Source organism: Dipodomys merriami, unplaced genomic scaffold (assembly GCF_024711535.1).
Source record: "Dipodomys merriami isolate MVZ:Mamm:240054 unplaced genomic scaffold, mDipMer1.0.p SCAF_14, whole genome shotgun sequence".
Classification (NCBI taxonomy): Eukaryota; Metazoa; Chordata; class Mammalia; order Rodentia; family Heteromyidae; genus Dipodomys; species Dipodomys merriami.
In genome coordinates, this window is record NW_027202715.1 from 25,543,215 (window position 1) to 25,558,172 (window position 14,958).

The 14,958-nt window shown below is 43.0% G+C and overlaps 1 protein-coding gene across 11 annotated transcripts in view; it reads left to right on the top strand.

Annotated features, from left to right (window-relative positions):
- Positions 1–14,958, top strand: part of Rhobtb1 (Rho related BTB domain containing 1) — a 129,086-nt gene that overhangs the window by 57,707 nt on the left and 56,421 nt on the right. For 7 of the 11 annotated variants that reach the window (XM_070021033.1, XM_070021036.1, XM_070021035.1 and 4 more), the window contains one exon: positions 4,666–4,716. The exons of 1 other annotated variant lie outside the window; for it this stretch is intronic. The gene's annotated coding sequence lies outside the window, so the exon portion shown is untranslated. Of the gene's footprint in view, positions 1–1,654; positions 1,699–2,246; positions 2,461–4,665; positions 4,717–12,148; positions 12,223–14,958 lie in introns of those variants that run through there. 3 more of the 11 variants (XM_070021039.1, XM_070021038.1, XM_070021043.1) reach the window with 3 other exon arrangements.

Genomic DNA, 14,958 nt, shown 5'->3' on the forward strand with positions numbered 1-14,958 from the left:
ATCTAAAAGAATGCAACTGTCAACATCAGAAAATCCATTTCCTTTTGTGTCTGTTGTTTCATCTGTAAAATGGTTCTGATAACTGCAGCTGTAGCAACCAAATAAAAATGTGATCTAAGCTACCTAGTCCTCTGCCTGCCATATCTAAAGGCCATACTACAGGTTGATTCTCATTTCTTTTGAGTTATTATCCTAGTCCTTAGCTCCCAGGACAGTGTGAAAAGAAATAGCTTGTGATGAAGAGGTCTGATTGCTCACAGCAAACAGAATTAATTAACTTTTCCCTGGGGGAGGAGGGGAATGGTCCCGAAAAGTATATATATATATATATATATATATATATATATATATATATATATATATATATATATATATATATATATATTGATTAAGATTAAACCTTTCAAAGAGGAGTTATTTTTAAACAGACTAAGGGAAGTCAGTTTTGTGCCACAGGAACGATCACACCCTCAAGTATCCCTCTTACAGTTCTAAGAGCTGACACCTGTACTTAACTTTTCCTGGTATGAAAGATGAGTTCCTTGATAACTCCCTTCTGGAAACAGCGAAGAGGATGGCTTAAAGTAAGCAGACTATGCAAAACAGCATTGCATTTCTCTGTGTCTTAGGACTTTCTAGTGGAATCCAGGAGACACCAGGCAAGCTTTTGCTGCCTCCAAAGAAGATAGTGTAAACTAGTAAAAAGAGAGTAGAAGAAATGCATGGCATTTTGAAATTCGTCCAGAAATCCTGGAAGAAGGGGTAGGGGGAGAAACAGACATCCAGTTAGGGAACTAAACCTGGGGGGGGGGGGAGGGGAAGGAACTGAGGGAGAGAGATTTTTATCCCCCTTTTCACGTGTCTGTTGCAGGACAGAACACAAAGAAACCACACAATAAAACATGACTCTCTTTTCCCCAGCCTCTCAGTGTCTCAGAAACAGCTGACCGGAGATCAGCTTGGGGCCCATCAGACCTGTTGCCTCTTCCGTGGCTCCAGATCTTGGTACCCAGCCTCCAAAATTAACTGTGCATTAAATGATGAATTCCCTTTGAGTAACCGAACACTTGAACGCCTTCACCCCACTCGGGAAGGGGGTGGAGCGGAATAAGACAGAAGAAAGTTTAGCAGGTGGACTGACAGCTTCCTGAGGGCGAGGAGGGACCAGGTTGGTTGGGCTGTCACTTTCTTCTTGGAGCTAAGAAGGCTGTGCCCTCCTGGAGTCACTGCAGGAGCATTTGTCACCTGGAGGGCAAGCAAGAAAGCAAGCAAGCCCTGGGGATTTTGCCCTCGAGGGAAGGAGGGAGGGCTGCCTTGAGCTTCCAAGAATTCCTGAGACCACACGGGAAAGGCCGGGAGTCAGTCCATGGCACCTCTCCCCCCGCCCCCCCTTGGCAAGCACCTCTTTACTGGGACGGGGGGGCGGGCAGGGGCGTGTCCTTTACGTCCCCTTCCCTTCTGGAGGTGTGGGGAGGGGGACCCCAGGAGCCCCGTGGCGGTGGGAAGGTAACCGAGAAGGTTGGGGGGTGGGGTGGGGGAGCCGGCCAGCACGTGCAGCCGCCCGGGGGAGGAGGAGGCTGGGCTAACTCAGCCCTTAGTCAGCAGCTGGGCTCGGGTTTTGAAACAAAAGCCAATGTCCTCCCTCGGAGTCCGCGGCCGGTCAGTTCGTAGGGGGAAGAAAAGCATGCTGCCCAGCCGGTTAGTGGCCCAACTTACTTTTCCACCAGCTGGGACAAAGGGCTAGCCAACGTGCGGAGGGACGGGTGGGATGGGGGGGACTGGAGGGCAGTGGGGATTGGGGGGGGTACAGGTGTCTCTGACCCCCGGCGAGGCCGCTTAGCCGAAGGGCCAGGGGCTGCCCCCCTCCCCTTCCCAGGCTCTGCGCATGTGCGTCCGGGACCCCCCGCCCCGGGGTGGGGAGGAGGGGGCGCTGGGCTCCGCGTCCAGCCCCGGCACCTCTGCCACCCGCGTCCCCGGAGCGCAGACACCACCAGGCCCCGGTTTCATGAATGAAACCCAATCGTGTGGATATAAATAGCCGCCGAGGCTGCTAACGTCACAGTTGCGATCGGCGGCCGCCGCCGCCACCGCGTCGGGAGCCCGGGTGCCGGGGGCTGGGTTCCGCCCCGGCCGCCCCGCCCGGGAGCGCGGGGTGGGGGGGGGGGTGACGGCGCGCCGGGGAGGGGAGGTGGGGGCGGGGGAGCCCGCGGCGCGCGCCCGGGCCGGGAGAGCGCCGGCGGCACGGGGACCCGGCGAGGCCTGCCTGCCTGCCGGCCGGGCTGTGCCATGCTGCCTTTGTGCAAAGTTGGGCGGCGGGCGGCGCGCCGCGCCCGGGGGGCCCGCACACCCGCGGCCGCGCGCAGTCCTGGCTGCTGCTGCTGAGGGGCGGGGGGCCCGCCCCCCCCCCCACTCCCGGCCCCTCTGAAGGCGGAGAGCGCCGGCGTCTCACTCGGCTTCAGGGTAGGTGGTGCGGGTCGTGAGCGCGCTGTGAAACTTCTCGGAGCGGCCGCCTGGGGGGGGGGGCTCCTCCACCCCCCTTCCCCACCCGCCCCCCCATCCCCGCGGATTGGCGTGTGGGGACCCCCCCTACACACTCCCCCCCGGGGCTGTGCCGAGCAGCCGCAGCACCCCGGAGCGATCGGCTGTAGGTAGGGGGCTCACCCCTCTCCAGCAGCCCCAGGGGGACAAGCCTCCCATCAGAGACCAGCGGAGAGATTTCTAGGAGCGCCCGCCCAGCCGCACCTCGAAGTTGGAGCCCAACAACTGTGCAGCAGGCATTCCACCCTCCCCTTCCCCCCCAACCCCCCCCCCCCACCACCACCACGCGGAGGAGCAGGCTGGCTGCCCCTGGGAGGGAGCGGTGCCGCGCCCACCAGAAGGTTCTTTCTCTCTCTCCCAGACAGTGGTGGGGATTGCCAAAAGACTGGCGAGCCGGGCTCTGGCACCCCCTTGGCAGCTCGCACCCCCGCTGGGAGTTCATTAGCCTGCCCACCGTGGCTCTCCTGACCCCCCTCCGCGGCCCCTCCCCACGCCCCGCTGTCTCTGGAGTCTGTTGTGGGTTGCTATGACAACAGTAGCAGCTGCCACGAGGGGCTCGCACACACCGTAACTTGTCTCCCCGTGCCCAGCTTTGGGGGTGGGGGTGGGGGGTTGAGGACGAATAGAGATTTGGATTTGTGCAACCGAGTGAATCCAACCTTGAACCTCCACCCCCAGCCCCACCCCCACCCCCACTCCCCCCCCCCCCAAAAAGAAGTGGATGGAAGGCACAACTATGTAAAAGTCTATGGTAGATCCTAGTGTTCGCCCTGCCGTTTCCATCCCCGGCGGTATCAAACATCGCCACGGAGGAGCAATGTCAATATTTAGACTTGGACAAGCCAGAAAGTTAGGAGGGAGTGCCAAGCGCAGGGTTTTGACTTGGCTTTGTACGTCAGCACACAAGCTGTGCCACTGGAGCTGACTGAACGCATTTGCTGGGAGGGGAAAAAGGCATGAAGGATGATACATGCACACAGGCACCCACAGCTTGCAGACTCTAGAAAGGGGAGACCAGAAGAGTCGCCCTGACTCTGAACTTCCCCAACCTGTACTGTTCAGGAAGTCTGGTTGAACCACAGCCAGACCCTTCAGCTAGTGGTTTTATTGCTCGGTGGTTCTCACACACCCCAAGTAGGACTAGTGCTGCATATTTTATAAGAAGCATATTCTAAACTGGAAAAAAAAAAAAGGTACCAAGTTAGTAGTTTTCATCTTTGCAAAAGACCTTTTGCTGTCAGTAGATAGTTTAAAAAAATAAACAAATAAGTCAGCGGATAAGTTTGTTTACAAACTCTCAGCTCAAAATTTGGAACTGTATTTCATTTCCAATAACCTTTTCAGATGCCTGAGCAAGTCAGCGGTTGTTAGAAAATAAACACAGGCTCTTTTCAGTATAAATAGCATCTGCATACTGCTCCACAGGTAGAGTGAGTAGTAAATTATTGTGCTGAACAAACGTTTCTTGAGATCCATGAATCCTGTTTGGAAAGTCATCCAGTTGATCCATTTGAGGAAGATTTTGAAAAATCTTTAGGAAATCGAATCATGGTCAGAATTCTAAATTCACATATTTCTTGTCATCTTCCAAGATTTTGAAGGTAGTACAAATTTGATGGAAATGGAGTTGTGTGTGACCACAGAGGAGGAAATCGAAGCACACGTAACATTTTGATATTACTGCTTCTATAATATAATTTATTTGATAGGAAAACCAATCATTGTTTTGGTTGAGTTCTATTCTCTGGAAAATGCCATTTTGGAGGATTAGCATGTCTCTTTCAATGATCTGTGTTGTAAAATGCTGATAAAATTTCCATAGTGCCAATTTCGTCCATCAGGTTTTTTTTCCTATATTCTATTTTTTTTTTTGGTGGGGGGAGGCAGAGGACTGGGATCTCCCCATATGCTCAAAAGTATTTTTTCACAAATGCTTCAAAACACAAACCTGTTTTGGAATGCACTTGACCCTGTGAAATTATACTTTTAACGTGATGCATAGAAAAACTAAAACATATTCTTCCCCTTCTTGTGGGGATGAGAGGAGATGAAACAGAAAATGTTTAGTGACTGCCCATTGGCTCCTGACAGGCGGTGGGTTTACCAAGTATTTCTTCTTCTATTTAGGTGAATCCAGCCGTGGGCAGTGTGTTCTGTTCTTCACTTCCAGTGAGTCAGGTCAGTGTCTCTGCAAACCTCTGACCACAGATTGGTGACATCCTGTATCTGTTTTTGAGAATGCATTGCAGAATGGCTTTCTCCGTCATTTGTTTTAAAAGGCATTAACTTTTGTCATCTTTATACTGAATTATATGAACATCACAAGCTCAGTGATTGTTAAAAGTTTTCTATGTTCTCTTATGAGCACAATGATACCAAAATGAGCTTGATCTTTCTATAACATTTTTCTTTCTGTGACATTTTCAATGACATTTTTCTTTATTTTGGTGGATCAAGATGGTACCGTACAGTGAGGATTCTGATGTTCAATAACTTGAGGTTTTACTTCTTTCCTAATCTTAGTCTCTAGAGCTGAGAGAAAGTTGACTGAGCCTGAATTAAAGTCAGAGTACTGTGCTGCATTCTGCACTCTGTACATGTATATATTCATTCTGTCATATATATGCAAATGTATATAAATAACTCAGGGCTTCATGAGTGTATGTATATACACATGTATGGAGAGAGACAGAAAGAGTATATAGCAAAATGAAGCAGAATGAATACACAAATACTATTCAGATGTATATGTGTATACATGGAATATAAATGTATATATATATGTATGTGCATATATCTGCGTATATACGCACATATTATGTATTCCTGTGAAGTGAAATCACTCTCTTGATTTCCCCAACTACAGGTGAAGAGTTGAAAATTCAGAGAGCCTCAGATCACTTGTTCCACCTGTATGGCCAGTAAATGACATAAATAGGATATTTTTGAAAGGTCTGTGTTGGGATATATGACATGGCTGAAGTGATAGGGTGATTGAATAGCAAGCATGGTGCTCTGAGCTCAATAACCCAATACCACAAGAAAAAGAATAATTCTGTCTTAATTCAAGACATAAACTCGCACTGAAAATTCCTTTTCAACAGGGAAACTGAAGCCAAGAATGGTTAAGTGACTTTCTTAAGATAACTTGGTGGGGTTGAGGATTTAGCTCAGTGGAAGATTTCTTGCCTAGCAATTTTAAGGCCCTGCTCAGCATCACAAATTTTTTTTTAAAAAAAACTTGATAATTGCAGCTTATGTAACACTGAACGGTACATTCATCCCATATAATAGCCAATGGAACAGTTACTGCACAAGAGTAATTTCTACTCTTCTGAGAAATCAGTGAAATATATCTTTCTAAATACTTTCTGACATGCCACTTTCAAAGATAAGGAAGTTTTTATTATGGAGTTTTTGGCTTTAAGAACTTTATGAGCAGATTTTAAAGGCAGTAAAATGCTAAACATTAATGCATGAAAAATTAGAATAAATCAAATTCATGCATGTTAGAAGGCAGAAGTCAGTCAATGCTACATGTATTCAAGGTTCTGCGTTTTCCACTCGACTGGATTACTGTGCAATTCCCTATATTCAAGGGGGAAAAGTTTCCAAAAACACCCTTTGTCTGGATAGATAAAGTGAAGGAGAGTCTGGGGAAAGACAGGATGTAGAATTTCCACTCAGCAGGGAAAGGCCATGGTGTTACCTCGAACCACTAAATTATAGTACCTCAAGCTCAAAGACGCATTGCTGAAAACATATTGTAATAAACTTGTAGGCCCTCTGTGTCCACATGGTACCTTTGAGAAAGTAGTATAATTTGGCATAATACCTAAAAAGCTGGATCCCTTCTGGCACCTCAATTTGAATGGTGCCTCTTAGATAAATTTGGAAATATAGTAGAAAAACCCCTTACCAAAGTTCTGAAAATCACCACCACCCAAAGGCTAACGACAGTTTGTACTTTGTATCTAACTTGACATCTTTTCTTACCCTACTTCCCTCCCTGCCTCTTTCTTTTACTTTTGTAGAATAAGTTATAACAGCCATTAATCCTTCTTAGGAAGTCTGAAAAATTAAAATAATAAAACATGAAATAATAAAAAAATAAGTAAAAGTAACAACAAATAGAACAAAGAAAAATTACTAAGGAACATCATTTTTAGGATTAAAAAGATACCTTTTAAATGCATTAGTTCCCCACTTACACTAAATAGCTCTGAAAGCTTAAATATAGTCAACAAGTAATTTTAAACATTTAAGGAGAAGCGGTGCAGAGGTTCAAGTGATAGAGTGCTCGCCCTGAGCTGAAGAACACAGGGACAGCGCCCAGGCCCAGAGTTCAAGCCCCATGACCAAAAAAACCCTAACAAAAACAAAACAAAACATTTAAGAGATTGTAATGCTGATGGAGCTTTATCCTGTAAAAGTTGTTATATACTGGATCATTACAAAATAGATTATATTCTTTAAGAGCACTGTCTTTATTAGGAAGATCTCATTGTAGGCTAGACCTTTACCATCAACTGATATACAGCTAGTTGTTATAAATGGTATGTCATAAAAATACCAAAAAATGACTATAAATCTATAATTCATTTAAAAAGTTATACTCTAACTCACAGAGTAAAACTTAGGAGTAGTTGGGCACTAGTGGCTCACAACTGTAAATCTATCTAGCTCCTCAGGATGTTGAGATCTGAGGATTGAGGTTTGAAGCCAGCCAAGCCGGAAAAATCCATGAGACTTTTTTGGGGGGTGGGGGGGGATCTGGTCATGGGGCCTGAACTCTGGGCCTGGGCGCTGTCCCTCAGCTCTTCAGCTCAAGGCTAGCACTCTACCACTTGAGCCACAGCGCCATTTCTGGCTTTTTTTTTCTTTTTTTGCTTATGTGGTGATGAGGAATCAAATCCAGGGCCTCATGCATGCAAGACAAGCACTCTACCACTGAGCCACCTTCCCAGCCCTCCATGAGACTTTTATCTCCAATTAACCAGCAAAAAGTTGGAAGTGGAGCTGTGGCTCAAAGTGGTAGAGAGCTAGCCTTGAGCAAAAAAGTTCAGGGACAGGGCATAGGCCCTGAGTTCAGGACCTAGGACCAGCAGAGGTGGGGGGGAGGGACGGTGATTAACATATCTTTAATGGCAATCATTTTACTTAACAACCAATCAGTTGCTTGCTTTATTGAAGCCTTCGGTTAATCGATGCAGGACTTCTCTTATAAAACAGCTAGAAATACTTGAAATTTTGCTTGATAAGTTCACTTATAGTAAATGGGAAAATGTTTTAATCTTTCTATTGATCTTTTAGAAAACAAGTAGTTCAGTCTCATGATATGAAGGCCTTCCTTTGCCTTTGCATAGCTGAATTTACAGTATGCAGGTGATTTGAATCTAATCCTTGTATTTGTACTGTCTTGTATTTGTACTGCCTTCCCACCAACCTCACAACACCAAAATAAAACTTGGAGAGGGAAGGAAAGATAAGTCCTAAAAAGAGTATTGTAGAAAAGAGCAGAAAATGAGAGGGGAGAAGACAAGGGAGACAAAAGAAATTTGGCAGGCAAAAGTCAGTCATTCAAATAGATGGGCTGTTCATATATTGGTTTGATTTTTGAGTTCATAAATGAAGTTACGTCCTCCTCTTCCTGGCACTTTTGTATCTAATACACATGGGGCAGGAAAGGATATGGACCAATAAAGACACTGAAAACCAAAAATGAGCACGAGAGTGCCTCTTTCTAGATGACTAGGAACACTCCTGTCTTCAACTGCTCCCTCCAGCTGGGCCATCAGATATCTCCATATGCCTCTTATTGGTTTTATCCACTAAAGGGTAAAATAGCCAGCTTACAGGGGGGTGGGGGGAGGGAAGGCAGAGCCAGAGACAGAGACAGAGGGAGGGAGAGACAGAGAGTGACACACAGAGAGAAACAGCGAGAGACAGAGGGTCCAATAGGTCTCCACTCTGCCCCTGAGTTTATTTATTGTATGGACACAAGTTAATGAAGAAAAATGCCTGAAATTAATGAGGTGGTGATCTCAGGCTGCATTCTTCTATGGAGGGATTTTCTTTGAATTGCTTTCCATTTCAAGGGTTCAAGGGGGTCACACCTAAGGACCCTTGTGATAAAAACAAAAGCAAAACCACAGGACGACTTAGGCTCCTCCTGGATGCCGGACGTTTTACTAAAGTGCAGCTAATATTCATTCTCAATTCTAATTTTACAGAAGAAAAAAAAATGGAAATCAGAGGTGCTCTGTTAAAGATGTAAAAGGAAAGATCTGGACATAAAAAAGATCTGGATTTATATCCAGATCTAAGAACTTGAATAAATATTTGTTCTATTAAAAAAAAAACATTTCAAATCATCTTATTCCAGGTTACACTTGCAGATAGTTTTGGAGTTAAATAATACGTAGTTATAACTACATAACATATATGTATATATACATATATGTGTGTTTAGATATATATGTATATATATACTATTATATAAATAATGAGTATGAACGACTTAGCAGTCTTCTTTAGACAAATTGTTAAGCCAACTAGAAGTTAGAAGTCACAGTCTTAAACAGTTGAGTTGACAAGACTTGAATCCTGGAACCAGGAAATTTCTTGGGGTACTTGGTTTAGTCACAGGCAGATGCCAAAACCCTGGCACCCAGGGAGTGATGAAACTTGACCACATTTGTGGTTAATAAGTGACATCTCCTGAACTGAACCCAGGTTTCCAGCCCAGGCTCCATTCCATTACATAACACGATCTGAAAAGTGCCAAGTTGTCTGAACCCTACAACATAGCCTAAATTACAAGTAAGTCTGAAATACATTTGAAACCTAAGGCACATCCAGAAAAAGGATGATAAGAGGATTCCAGCAGGATGGAGATAGCCTGGTGCTAGGAGGAACCTTCCTTATCTTCAAGTGGGTGAACACAGAGCAGTCTTTTCTCCTCTTCAAAACATAGCAGCCCATACTCTGATCCTTTCCAAGTGTTCTCAGCTGACCGATCCCTGGGGAACTTTAATGTTGTTGTTGTTGTTGTTGTTGTTAAAAAAACATTTTGTTTTTAACTGGCATATATTTTTTATATAGAAAGGTTCAATTGTGAAATCTTACATGTATATAATGTGCATTGATCAAACCCATCATTCTATTACTTTTAATTTCTTCTCCCAACCTTTTCACAATTTTTAGGAGATTGCATTATTCTATATTCATGCTTGCATAAACCGTACTTTGGACAAATTCACCATGCCTCCTTTGACATTTCCGCTTAGTTCTGTGTTTCTATTGGCTATGTGTTTTGGAGGGCCTACTTTGAATTTCATTTCCTTGACCTGCAATGGGAACAGCGTTACCTCCCTCAGAGCATTATGAAACTGGTGTGAAAATCACACATGCAAAGCACATTGTAGGTACACAATAAAGTTAGTTCTCTTGTTAGAGTATCCTAGAAGGAAAAGTTGTAACCTATTTACTGGCATTGAGTTCCGATATTCCAAGCATGGTTGTAGTAATCTTTTTTTTTTTTCTTGAGAAAAATCAGCCTAGTAGTCTCTCTGGGCACCAGTAGCCCAGTCACAATTCCATTTGTTTTCCTTGCATTCAAGGGTGGCCAGTTTTACTTGGCTTCTTTTATTGCTTCAGTTTCTACCACAAACTAATAACATGCTTCCCTCAAAGATTTGTGCCTCTCATTTCCTTTCAGATACTCGTTAGGTATCTAATGTGTTCTTCCCATAGACCTTTGCATCTTGAAGGAGCTATTATATCTCCAGTCAAATAACCGAGAAATATTTCCAGAGAATGTTATTGCTAGTAGAAAACTCTGGTTTTCAATTTTGAAGCATATGATATGTCTCTGCCTTTATTTGAACCAAGTGTCGCCTGCCAAGGTCTGCTGTCTCTTCTCAGAACGTGCTGCTGACATGGGCACTGATGGGGAAAGCATAAACACTACCATTTCCCCCTTCACCCTCAGCACTTTATAACTAGCCTGGCCTAAATTGCACCTCTGGGAAGCGTTTCATCACACTCTGCTCCCCAGTTATCCTGCTTTATCTTGTGGCTCTGCTGTTCTGCTTTTGGACTTTTGGAAGCCAGCCTCTGGCAGGATATCCTGTGCATCCTAGACATGGGGGAAAGACACTGGTCTGGTTGTTGTTCCTAGTTGTACCTGTTTCTTCTTTTATTAACAACCAGGTGGTGTCAAATAGGCTTAAATTTTCGTGGTAGCACAGCTCCTTTCTTAGTTAACATTTGGCAAATACCTAGCTGGCCATTAGGTATTTTTATGGTGCTATACAGGATGCTTAGAAATCAGTCATTGCTAGATTGTTTCAGATTGTTTTTCTCCCCATTCCGCTCAAGGCTGGCACTCTTCTACTTGAGCCATGCTTCTACTTCCAGCTTTTTTTGCTGCTTAATTGGAGATGAAAGTCTCTGGGATTTGCCTACCAAGGCTGGCTTCCATCCTTGATCCCTGACATCTCAGCTTCTTCTCCCAGCAGCTTCCTAATAGCATTACCCAGATGAACCAACAGCACCCACCCAAGATTATCCTTAATCTTGTTACTAATTTTGGATTCGTTCTTAGATAAGTTTCAGTTTTCACCAAGGAAAGCACAAACCATATTAATTCACGGGAGCAAGAATAAGTATCTTGTTAAAAGGTAGATCCTGATTCAGGACTTGTGAGGTGGATCCTGAGATTATGGATTTCTTACAAGTGCATGACTGATCTCAACTCTACTGCTGATGACCCTGTGAGTTGCTGAGGTTTCAAAGTAGAGTTGTTACTGATCTTATGCCAAAGCTCACTCCGCAAATGCGCTAATCAGACTCTCACCTTATTTTGTTTGCTTGTTTCTTAAGCCATAACAGAGAGTCATGGAATCTTAAACATGGAAGGAATGTAGACATTTATGTGCTGGCAGATCAGCAAGCTCAACAGTGGGAATAAAAGAATGCATATACGTGCCTAAGTACATGATAAATGCTACAGCTCAGAGGTAGAGCATGTACTTAGCAGGCACAAGACTCTTGGGTTCAATTCCAAGCCCCCCTAAGTAAATACACAAATGCTACTTACATAAAGATTGTGGCATATCATTAAAAAAAACATAGCAAAGCATACAATGCATATTATAAATTGCAAATTGCTAATTGAGTCTCACAGAAAGCTTTCATTTGTTTTTCCAAAACTCTCACCCATAGTCAACATATGGTACACTTGGCAAAGGAGTTTCCATGGAAGTGCTGGCTAATATGTTCTTCTGTGTTGATGAATAAGAAAATAGAAGCTGAATGACAGTCAGATGCCACATCTTTTCCTATTTACCAATGATGTGAATGAATTTTTTTTCCAAAATGGATAATCGTTTTGTTATTTCCTTTAACTCTAGGAGGATATTTTTGTCAAATGGACTATTTACAATGTAACAGTTATTTATCACATTTCAAAATATATTCTGCATTATTGAATTTTAAAAATTATTTTCCTAAGCCTACACAATCAACAAAACAATTAAGCAAATCATCATTTGTCCTGGTGGCCAAATTCTGTGGCCATTCAAACTCATGGTGTGACTGGATACAAGGATGGGACGCGATGACACCGTAGCTCACCACTGCATAACATTCCCGTTGCACAAAACCAGCAAAACATTAAAGGTATTGATTATAGTAAAATGTAAAACAATCCGTTTTGAGTATCCCTTACCCTATCCTGACTGTAGTTTGTTTAATTTTTAAGTTTATATAATTTTAAATACTGACACTACTTGATGTGATTGTCCATTTCTGAAAAATTCAGCAATTGTTCCCAAAGGGTGGTAGGACTGGCTCCAATATTCCTAGCAATGTAAGCCATTCTCCACTTTGGCTGTACATTGAGTGGGATTCCTTGAGAAGAACTTACTGCCTTATAGTTTTGGTAGATCAACATTAGGCTTTATTGAAATGTATCTTCTAGTTCAAAAAAATTCACAAATCATAAGCATTTTTACAACACATCTACAAACCACATAGTGATAGAACATTACCAGCACCAAAAAGCCCTGTTTATACTCTTACTACCCTGCTAAGATAGATGAATTTTGCCTGCTTCTGTACTTTATAGAAATTCTGCCCTATGCATTCTTTTGTGTAAGGCTTTTTTCCATAATGCACGTACTAGTACTGAATCCATTTTCAGTGATGTATAGTGTTCTATTGTATAAACAGATGTCAACTTAGTATTTATTCATCCATTCTACTATTGATGGCTTGTTTTCAGTGGCTGGTTAGAACAGAGCTACCAAAAACATAGGGGATATTTTTTTGAAACTAAACAAATTCCCTGGTGATTCTAATGAGCTCTTCACTGACTACCACCCCCTCCTCTCTTTTCTCACATTACATGACCCAGGCCATTGATTCGTTCATGTGAATACACTCTCAGTTCCATAAGGCACGAGGCCCTATTTATTATACTGTCTTTTCTGGGTTCTTTTCTGTACAAATTCCTCAACTCCTCCTCTCTGCAATATATCTCCATCTATGCATTCTAAAGTAGGAAGTGCTGTGGCCTCACATCAATAAGCAGAGGAAGGAATAGATACTGTGGACAAGGAACTAAATTTGGCAGCCCATCATTAATGCTCCTGGGAAGAGGTTTTTAAGTAAGGAAAATGGTTTTTCTTTGTGTGTACCAAATAACACCAGTGGGCTCTTAGAAAATTTCAGATTTCTAGTATTTTTAAACTCTATTTGAAGTATATCAGGGACTGTCTTTTGACATGACAACAGAAATCTTTCAAAGTTTTATAACTTGGTCTGGAAAATTTCCCCATTACTTGTTCTGTAGGGAACACTCATGGCCTAAACCAAGCTGAGAAATCTTGGGGTAGAGGAGGGGGAAATGCCAGTTTCTTCATTTTCTAAAACTAGCACTTAAACTAATCTTACTGGCACATTGTAGTCTCAAAAACATTTAAATGGAATTGCTTGATTGTCCAAGGAGCTGAAGATTTCACAGCAGGTGGTCTCCATGATACTATAGAAACTGACCTACTGACATCTTCAGAGAATTCTTTCAGGGAATCACTTCCTACAAAGCACTGTGGAGACTTCCTGTCACCAGGGAAGGTTCTTAAGCACCCGTTCTCTTCACACTTAACCTTAGCTTTCTCAGACAAGCACTGGCCACTTTGACATCTCAAATGATCACGAACAAGACCACACTAAAGCTACCAGCACAACTATGTTTATTACAGTGTTATTTCCCATAGCTAAGATATGGAACCAACCCAGATGCCCCTCAGTAGATGAACGGATCAAGAAAATGTGGTAAATATACACAATGGAATTCTATGCTTCCATCAGAAAGAATGGCATTGGCCCATTTGTTAGGAAATGGAAAGACTTGGGAAAAAAATTATATTAAGTGAAGTAAGCCAGGCCCAAAGAAACATAGGTCCCATTGTTTCCCTTATTTGCAATAACTAGTATATGTCTGAGACAAGCAGAAAAGGTCAGATAAGTTGATGTTAGGTGAAATGAATCCCAAGATAAGGATTCAAATGTTTTTTTTTTCTTTCTTGCGATTGTTTCTAACATATTTATAAGATATTTCTTTGTTGCTTTGTATGTCCCTCCCCCACAGTATAACCCCTGCTTTCACTGTATTTGATTTGGTATAATTTGTGGAAGGGAAGGGAAAAAAACAAATCGTTTAAATAGGGATACAGGTGGACCCATTGCAACAATGAGATGTACAAGACGTTATGTCGAAAAACAAACTTTGCAACTTGGGGTGGTGGGGGGGAGAGATGGGAAAGGATGGGAAGGGGAAACAAAGGAGGAGTCTACAATGCTTGATAAGAAATGTACGTACTCATTACCTTGCCCATGTAATTGTAACTCCTCTGTACGGTATTTTCACAATTAAAAAAAAAAAAGATTTGACCAGTACTTTTATTACTAGTACTTGACAAAGTCTCCTGATCCAGCCCTTCACTAAGGCCCATCTATATAAGATTATCCAGACACAAAAATCAATGTGTAAGATTTTTTCTGCTCTATTTTTATGTTTATTTTGTCACTTGTGGGGCTTGAACTCAGAGCCTAGGTACTGTCCCTGAACTCTCTTGCTCAAGGCCAGCAATCTACCACTTTGATCCACAGTTCCATTTCTAGTTTTTGAGTAGTTAATTGGAGATAAGAGTCTCACTGAGACTTTTCTGCCCAGGTTGGCTTCAAACCTTGATCCTCAGATCTCGGCCTCCTGAGTAGCTAGGATTATAGGCATAAGCCACTAACACCTGTCCTCTTGTGCTTTATTTTAAAAAAAGAAAAATACCTTTAAAAATTGAAGTAAGGGAAGAGGTAACAAGAAATGTAATTACTACCTTACTTAACATAACTGTC